Below are 9659 nucleotides of genomic sequence, written 5' to 3' on the forward strand. Positions count from 1 at the left end.
TTTATTTGAATGTCCCATACATAAGGTCAAATTCAAGAAGTCAAAAATGAAGAAAAAGACTGCCTCTTATCCAGTCTAGTACTTATTTTCAATTTAAAATATTTCTTACTATAAAATAAAAACTTACATTAGAAACAATCTTAAAATACAAAAATATACATCATAAAATTTGTTGTTTTTTCCACCTTGCAGAGATAACAGCTTTGAAATAATATATAGTTTATATTGTAAAAATAAGTCTTAATTTTGATCAACAGATTTTTAAATAATGGGATATAATTTATCCTCACAAATAATTATTTATTAAATTGAGATCACATTGTAAATACAGTTTTATAAGTACAGTTTTTGTACTTATCATTATCTTGTACCTCCTGCATGATTAAAATAAAATGAAACTTGAATTGCTCAGTGCAAAGGATGGGGATAGGTTGAAAGCACACAGGAGACAAACTGACAGAGCTTTCTTTAGCCCAACCTGGAACAATGTGAGCAACAAAATAAATAACAATTGTGTTTGACTACAATCTATGAAATAAAATAAATATTCATGAGTTCATAAATAAATAGATAGATAAAGGAGGAGAGAAGAAACAATTCTTCCTTACAGAAGAAATCCAATTAATAAATGCAGACACATTGAGAGACATAGAAATATCTTTAGAACATGACATGAATAATTGTTAAGTCTGAATTTAAAACACTGAATAGAAAAGTCAGCACTATATAGGTGTATTCATATTTCATACAAACAAGCAACTGAATCAGATTGCAAGTTCAAATGACAATGTTTAAAACATTTTGATACAACAACATTTTCAAATGTGTTGCTATAATAATTTCTGTGCCTGCAAAATGTTTTATACCTCTATATTCTCTTTCACATTTGTGGAAACATCTTAAATGGCACATATGTATGTTTATATATTTTATTGTTACAAATCTTGTCATATGTTTGATTTTGTATCTCCCTAAAAAAGAAATGTGTAGAGGACTCTCCAGATCAGAAACAGAAATACAAAATCTATTTTTTTTTCATTTTGGTCTTGTAAGAGTGTTTTGAAAGTTTAATAACCAATTGAGCAAACAAAATTCTTGGGAGAGAGATCTTAAACCGTGAGCGCATGCGTGTGTGTGTTTCTCCAAAGAACTTATGAGTTTGGAGTGAAGGAGTGAGGAGTCGGGATGAGAAAAATCACAGATTCACCTCTTGGATCAGAAAAAATGTAGAGTATCTTGGTACTGGGTAGGAATGCAGGCGAGCTATGGTCTTAACTTGATTTACAAGTCATATATTTATACATAGGACATGTGGGCTTTTATCTGTATTCTTGCCCCAGTTCTGGCAGATGTCAGAGGAGAGTGTGATCTAAATCACAGTTTTTGTAATTTCAGTCAGATCTGTTTTCGCACTAATTTATTTTATTATGTAGTCTTTTCTTATGTATTATGTAATGTTATTACTTGGTTTATAAACCTGCAAACTATATGCAATAGCAGAGTGAGAGGGTAAGAATTTTCAACAATAATCATATAAGTGCAAACGGAGGCACCAACTTGGCATAAATCACCAGAGTTTTCAGGAGAGAGTAAAAATATTAATGAAATAAGATAAAGTAGAATCTGGAAAGACACATGAAAATTACATTTGCATTATACATACATGCATAGGATTTAAAATATTTGCTTAATGTGGAAAGATTGGACATAAATAGGTCTGTGTATTGATACAGTTGTGCTAGGTATTATCAGTAAATATCTACCACTTGTTCCCATGTGCAATTTATTAGCAACTATTCACATCTGTTTAGTCATCAGACATTTGTAATTATTATTCTCCTGCCCGGTGTAGACAAATCAGGTAAACAGTCTCTCTTATTTAATGAAGCTCTATAAATTTATGGTGAAAGCATTAGAAGGAAAGGTAGAAGAGATGATTTTGCAAATGCTATCTGAACCCATTTTCTCAGGGGTATCCTCACCAATGTCATACTTTGGGATCTCCTGGTCTCTTCATATACATCAGCCTATCAACATGTGAAAGCTTCTTTAAGATCAAAATGGTCTCTTGGTGTCAGGCATAATGCATGCCCAGGATCTCAGTATTCCTCTCAAACACTGAACTCTATAGATTCACTCAAATATCCAATATAGATTCTAGTACTAAATACATAATATATCTGCAAAACAAAGGTGATTATAAAACTGTAAAAGATTAATGAGAATACTACAAATAATGTAAAGTTTAGCTAAGAATAAAAGCATCAGTAGCTCTATATTTAAAACCTGAAGGTACCTAATACCCTTTTAGAAACTCCCTGCTCCTAGTCCATAGTAATTAAAAAAAATCAAGAAGTAGACCTCTCTGGCTCTCAAGAATGTTCTTTTTTTTTAACATGTAAAGTAAATTAATTAATAAATTTGAAGTCAAATAAATTATTGAATAAGAAATCAAATAAATGTCCATTCTTCTGTTTACCTGAAACTAATATAAAATAATATTGAATGTCAACTGTAATTGAAAAATAAAAATAATTAAAAAAAGAAAAGAATCAGATGTATAAGTGCCAGAGTCTTCTGTCGCAGTCTTCCTGGAAATACAACTTAGAATTTGAAAGAGGTAGTCAGTATTGGCTTGCCACCCTCATGTGCACATGTTTGCAAAGTATAAAACTAGTCTCATAAAACAGAAGAAGAAATCAAAGTGTTGCCATAGATAAAGCTATTTGCAAAATGCGGGCTAACTTGAATCAGTATATAAAAGATGTAACTGTTCTTGTCCTTAAATTTTTATCCATAAATATAAACAAAATTAATTGATCATCTAAGAACTTTAGATGTCTGAAACTGGTTTAGTGTGCTTGTGCTCCATTAAATGCAAGTATTATCATACATTTACTCTCCTCCTTTCAATTCTGATATCAATATGCATCTTTTTATTTGGGAATAATTACTTAACATGTATAAAAATCATGTGGAGGACTTGTTAAATACTGATTATTGGGATCCAACTCCAAAGTTTCTGATTTAATGGTTCTCTGGTAGGGCTTGTTAGTTTGCATTTGTAACAAGTTCCAAAATGAAAATAATGCTTCTACTCAAGGGACCACACTGTGAAAAAAATTGCTTTAGGCATATTAATATGATTTGATAATTTTTTTTGAATTGTCTTTTTTTTTATGTTGCCGTTGGTTAATGAAATCCAGTAAGTTTTAGGTGTACAGTTCAACAATATATTGTATTGTGTGTTCACCGTCCATAGTTAGATTTCTTTCTGTCATCACATATTTGACCCTTTTACCCCATCTGTCTCCCCCTCCCCCTTTATAACAAGATGAAATCATTTTAAGATTTGATAAATTTTAAAATGGTTTCATCTTGTTATAACAGATTATTGGAATAAGAGGGAGTCATTATTGCTATATGTAAACATGTATCAGTAATAACAAGTCACATTGTCTCTGTTTTTTGTAGAAAACTGATAATAGGTCTTTCTTCTGCATTAAAATAAAAGTATGGGATTCTAGAGCAACCACTTTTGGCTGAATCATTTCTTATAAGATTACAGATATACAGTTTATTCACTCATATAACAAACATTTATGAATTTCTTTTGAACATCAGGAATTGTACTATTTATGATTTGAAAACATGAGAATTATATTATAAATATCCTTGAACATATTAATGTAGAAAAACATGGAAGCAAGTAATTTTAAATGAATTTGAGAGTTAAAATCATTTATAAATATACTTATTATTTGAAAATTACATACTAGACAACACAATCTTGGGACATGTGGTTTGAAGATTTTTTTATTTCAGCCATTTTATTGGTTCATCTAGATTTTTAAATAGATATGGATTTTTTCTCTCAGATTGATAATCCTATTGTCTTTTCTCCAAAATAATATTTATATTGCCCTAAGATATTCTCTTTTTTTACCTTTCAATTTTGTTGGATTAGAATGAAAACTCTTCACCCTGAGTAAAGATTTTAGTGATATGCTTACAACAAATATGGTAGTTCGATTATATCAAAATTTCATTGTTTTCTTACTTCCATGTTAAGTATCTATAAACAAATTCTATTCTAATGTATTTTCCTATATTTCTTGTTAAAGTTACCAAAATAATTTAAATTTCCTCTGGTTCATAGTACTGTTCCCACAAAATCCATCTTACTATACTATGTTTGCCTTCTTTGTCAACTTTCAACTACAAAATCATCCATACGCTTTTCCCTTTAAGTCCTACTAGAACACAAGTTCCACAAAGGGAGGATTTTTATCTTTTCTTCAGTGCTTTATCACTAGTTCCTATTATGTTCTCAGCATGTAGTGTGTATGCTTAATATATAGATATTGAATAAATGAAGGGTCACCAACCTTTCAACAACTACACTAGGCACAGAATTTAATTCCTCATCAGTACACATCTCTTAGACCCCATCTATTATTTCTTCAACTTAGCTACATGTTCAGCATCTCTCAATTTAACCTAATCCAATCAACCTAATTCTATTTCAGCTTAAATTCCAGAGATTTTTCCTTTTTTATTTTTCCTTCTTTATTGTCATTGTTTTTTTGTTTGTTCATTTGTTTGTTTTTATCTGCTACCTCTCTCCTACTTATGCTGTTTAATAACTTCAGAAATAACGTCATTAAGTCATGTAAAGCTAGAAAACCAATTAGTCTATCATTACTTGACCTGTGTTTCTCAATTAAATAAGGGATTACTCCTTGGAGACCTTTAGGAAAATTATAATTAATTGGCATGAAAATGTTGAATATGTATAAGTTTCATCTGATTCCCAAAAGAATCTGTGTCTTCACAAAAGCCAGTGATTTAGCATAGCGATTTGAAAAATTTTGATCATGAACCACAATACAAGTTTTAATTTTTTTCAATTAGAGTTTACATTCAATATTATTTTATAGTAATTTCAGGTGTACAGCATAGTGGTCAGACATTTATATAATTTACAAAGTGATTCTCCCTGATAACCCACCTTGCACTATACATAGTTATTACAATATTATTTTATTGTCAGGTGTACAGCATAGTGGTCAGACATTTATATAATTTACAAAGTGATTCTCCCTGATAACCCACCTTGCACTATACATAGTTATTACAATATTATTGACTATATTCCTATGCTGTAGTTCACTTCCCTGTGACTATTTTTATAACTGTTTATACTTCTTAATCCCTTCTCCTTTTATACCCAGCACCCAATACTTCTTTCATCTGGCAATCACCAGTTTGTTCTGTGTATCTGGAGTCTGTTGCCATTTTGTTTGTTCACTTATTTTGTTCTTTAGAGTCCAAAAATAAGTGGAATCACATGGTATTTGTCTTTCTCTAACTTATTTCACTCAGCATAATACCCTCTAGGTCCATCTCTGTTGTTTTAAATGGTAAGTTTTTCTTTCTTTTTTTTTATGGCTGAATAATATTCATTTATATACACATACATATATATACATACTACATCTTATTTATCCAATCATCTACTGATGGGAACTTAGGTTGCTTCCATTCTGTGGTTATTGTAAATAGCCCTGGAGTGAACATATGAGTGAATATATCTTTTTGAATTAGTATTTGCATTTTCTTCAGATAAATACCAAGAAGTGGAATTGCTGGTCAAAAGACAGTTCTATTTTTAAATTTTTGAGGAACCTACAAATTGTTTTCCATAGTGGCTGTACCAATTACAGTCCCGCCAACAGTGCACAAGGGTTTCCTTTTTTCCACATCTTCACCAACACTTATTTTTTTTGATTCATTAATGATAGCTATTCAGACAAGTGTGAAGTAATTTTAATTTGCATTTCTCTGATGATTAGTGACATTGAGCATCTTTTTGTATGTCTATTGGCCATTGGTATGTCCTCTTTGGAGAAAGAGGACCTATTCAGGTCCTCTGCCTATTTTTTAACTGGATTATTTATTTTTGCTGTTTAGTTCTATGAATTCTTTATAAATTTTGGATATTAACCCCTAATCAGATATATCATTGGAAAATATCTTCTCCCATTCAGTAGGTTGCTTTTTCGTTTTGTTGATGGTTTTTTTTTGCTGTTCAAAAATTTTTGTTTGATGTTGTACCCTTGCCTGAGAAAATATATCAGAAAAAATATCACTAAGAGCAATATCAGAGTTTACCACCTATTTTTTTTTTTTTGTCTAGGAGTTTTATGACTGCAGGTCTACATTTAAGGTGTTAATCTATTTTTAATTTATTCTTGCGTGCTGAAGGTGGTACAGAATTTCATTTTTTTGCATGTTATCTACTCAGCTTTCCCAACACCATTTATTGAATAGACTGTCTTGACCTCATTGTATATTCTTGCCCCTTTTGTTATAGATTAAATGACCATATACTTATGGGATTATTTCTAGCTTTCTAGATTGTTCCTTGATTTGTGTGTCCATTTTTGTGTCAGTACCATGCTGTTTTAATTACAATAGCCTCGTAGTAGAGTTTGACATAGGTAGCATGATACCTACAACTTTGTTCTTCTTTCTCAGCTTAGTCATGGTTTGGGGGTGATATGTAAGAAATGACAACATATTGTAATACTACTATAAATAATTATTGAATGATTTGAATAGGTGAAATTTAGCTTTGTTTTACTCTCATTATTACCTTCAACCGAGCTACTTCAAATCTCTTGTTTCCAGTTTTTAAGATATCTTAAATACATCCAATAATTTAGAATTGTTCAGTTAGGGAAGGAAATGTTATGTTCCCTTTCTTGAAGATATTGCAGAAATCTAGATATCTAGAACATTATGGGGACATTATCTGTTGTTTAAAGATGGAGCAATAATAGGTGCAGTTTAGATAACAGTCAGTCAACATAGTGTGTCAGCAAAAGTGGCAAAATGAGTGAAAGTTCTTGTCCGAGTGCTTATGTATCATCCCCCAAACAGCAGAAACAGTTTCACCCTTTTCAAAGAGACTTTTTCTATAACTCATCCACCCTGTTTGTACTATGTTAGTCTCTTAACTTCTCTAGGTAAAATGCCAATTTTGATGTTTTGTTCTGTTCTGTTTTGTTTTGTTTTGTCTTGTCATAGAAGTGGGGAAACAACTTGCAGCCTTTTTTTCCCTACTAAATGCTTTTCATGTCCAAGACACTTTTTGACTAGAGAAACCAGAAGGAAATTTGCAAGTGAAGTCAAACAAAACACTAATCAATTCTTGTAGTATGTATGAAAATGCTTTCATTTTCATAACTCACTTAACAAGTAGGTATGTCCTGTGGTGCAAAAAAATACATTAATTGTTCTTCTTTCATCACCTCTACAAATTGCTTTTATGTAATATACTACACTATAGGACACTTACCCAGAGAGTTGATGCAAAATCTCATTTTGGGAAACAAAAGTGGTGTCTAATTATATGGCAAGAGAATGAATACTACATTCCAAGTTGATATAGGACCTGACACTCCAAATCTAAAGTAAGTTATATGGAAGCCCCCCAACCCCATCCCAAATATGTATTGCCCTTCCCTTTGATATAAAATCAACTGAGAATGTAAATCGAACTATGAACATTCAAAAAGCACTTTAAAAATGTATATCATATCTGTAGTATATGCAATAATAGATTATGATGACTTGAAAAGAACAAATACATTGGTGAGAATCTATAAAATATACTATTACTGTAATTTGGGGATTGACCTTTGATATATATAACTAGCCAGGAATTTGCTGATTTCTACTCTTCCATTCTAATGTATTTTTGTCCCCATGAGCTTTGCCTTCTGCGATCAGTATCTTTCATCCTTTCCCATACGAAGGTCCAATTATAAAGTAATCAAAACCTACTATCTCAGAAGGTTTATTTTAGGTTATTATCTCTTCAGTAGCATTTAACTAGTAGCTACATAGCAAGTTGCCAAAGTCATTGCAAGGTAGAATAGAATAATGGATTCTACTTTTTAAAAATTATTTTAAGAAAAGGTGGCAAAATAAATTTTTTTATCATGTAGTTTTATGAATTTTACTCATAGCTCTTTTCTCTTTTCTAGGGCTAATATGTGAGTTGCAAGAATTGAGCCAGAAGAACTTTATCTCTTATCAATCATTTATCTCTTATCAGCCTCCTAAATATGATAAATTTAGCTTAATCTCAAGCTCCAAATAACACCAATCCTAAGTAAATGAAGTAAAGTTGAATTCAATAAATATTTACTGATTACTTTATATTCACTTGCACACTGTGCTGTGTACTGGAGATAGAGAACAGAGTAATTCTTGACCTCAAGGAACTTTGTGTAAAAGGAGATAGTTTATATATGTGTCTGTATGGAGAGAGAAGAAAGATAGAGACAGACATATAGAAGCAGAAACAGAGACAGACAGAGGGGGAGAGGAGGAAGAGAGAGAGAGAGAAAGAGAGAGAATGTGTTATCAGTGAAGAAGGGTTCAAATAAAAAGGAACTACCTTACCCATAACTATATGATATGTGAAATATGAAATAAATATTTTATCAGAGAATTATGTGGTATGTTGAGTAAGGACAATAGTGTACTCACATAGTATGGTCATTTGCTTATACAAATTAAAATATATAAATGAAGAGTCAAATTGCTATTAAATATTTTTTGAGTGATTTCTTTTATTAAGAATATGTGCCCTATTTCATCACTTCACTTCTATTAGACTATTTCCATCATGATATTGAAATTATGACATCTCAAAGGATCTTTTTCAATATACTGTAAGTCAAAATATTCAGTTGCAGGAAATGTTGAAGTTAAATTGCATTTTTTAAAAGGCTGACCTTTTAAAATATTAGTGTTAGAACTTCAGAAAGTGTTTCAATCCAAAAGCTGTCATGTGGTCATTAATTTCAGAAATCAGCATGAAAATACATATGGACTGATTTTAAAAAGTGAGGCAGAAATTACATTAGAAAAAAATGATAAAATGAAAAAACATCAATTTCTCACAGTCTCTGAGTGCTCTTAAATTTCTAAAGGATGTGTTTGACTGGGCTCTCTACAATCTAATTCATTGAATTGCCAATTGTCGACCTAGATCAATCTTTACACTATTGGTTACTATTAATCAGAGTTAGTAAACATCTCACTTTCAATTTAATGATTTAAAAAAAATAAAAATGAAGATGACATTTTGTCAAATATATTTAAAATATCTACAAGTGTATTATTGAACTCAGGCTGCCATAATAAAATACCACAGTCTGTGTCGCTTAAACAATAGATATTGATTTTCTCATTGTTCTGGAGCCTAGAAGTTCTTGATAAAGTTGCTGGCAAATTTGAATCCTGTTGAGAGGTATTTTCTCAGCTTGTAGATGACTGCCTTCTACCTATGTCTAAGTTTTGGCCTTTTTTTATTTGGCTTGTAAGAATACAAAAAATATTAAGGGAATTAACACTTTACCCTATAGTATGAAACTTTTTCATATAGTGTATTTTTAAATCTTGTTTATGATTGTTTGACATAAAGAGGTCTTAAATTCAACAGTATTTCTTTAAATATGAAAGTCTGCAAGTGGAATTAGAAAGACATCTTTATTCCAAGATTTAATAACGGTTTGCTCCCTTTTGGTTTAAACTAGAGACCCCTCTATGTTTGTGTGTGTGTGTGTGTATATATATATATA

This window comes from Pteropus alecto, unplaced genomic scaffold (assembly GCF_000325575.1).
Source record: "Pteropus alecto unplaced genomic scaffold, ASM32557v1 scaffold114, whole genome shotgun sequence".
Taxonomy (NCBI): domain Eukaryota; kingdom Metazoa; phylum Chordata; class Mammalia; order Chiroptera; family Pteropodidae; genus Pteropus; species Pteropus alecto.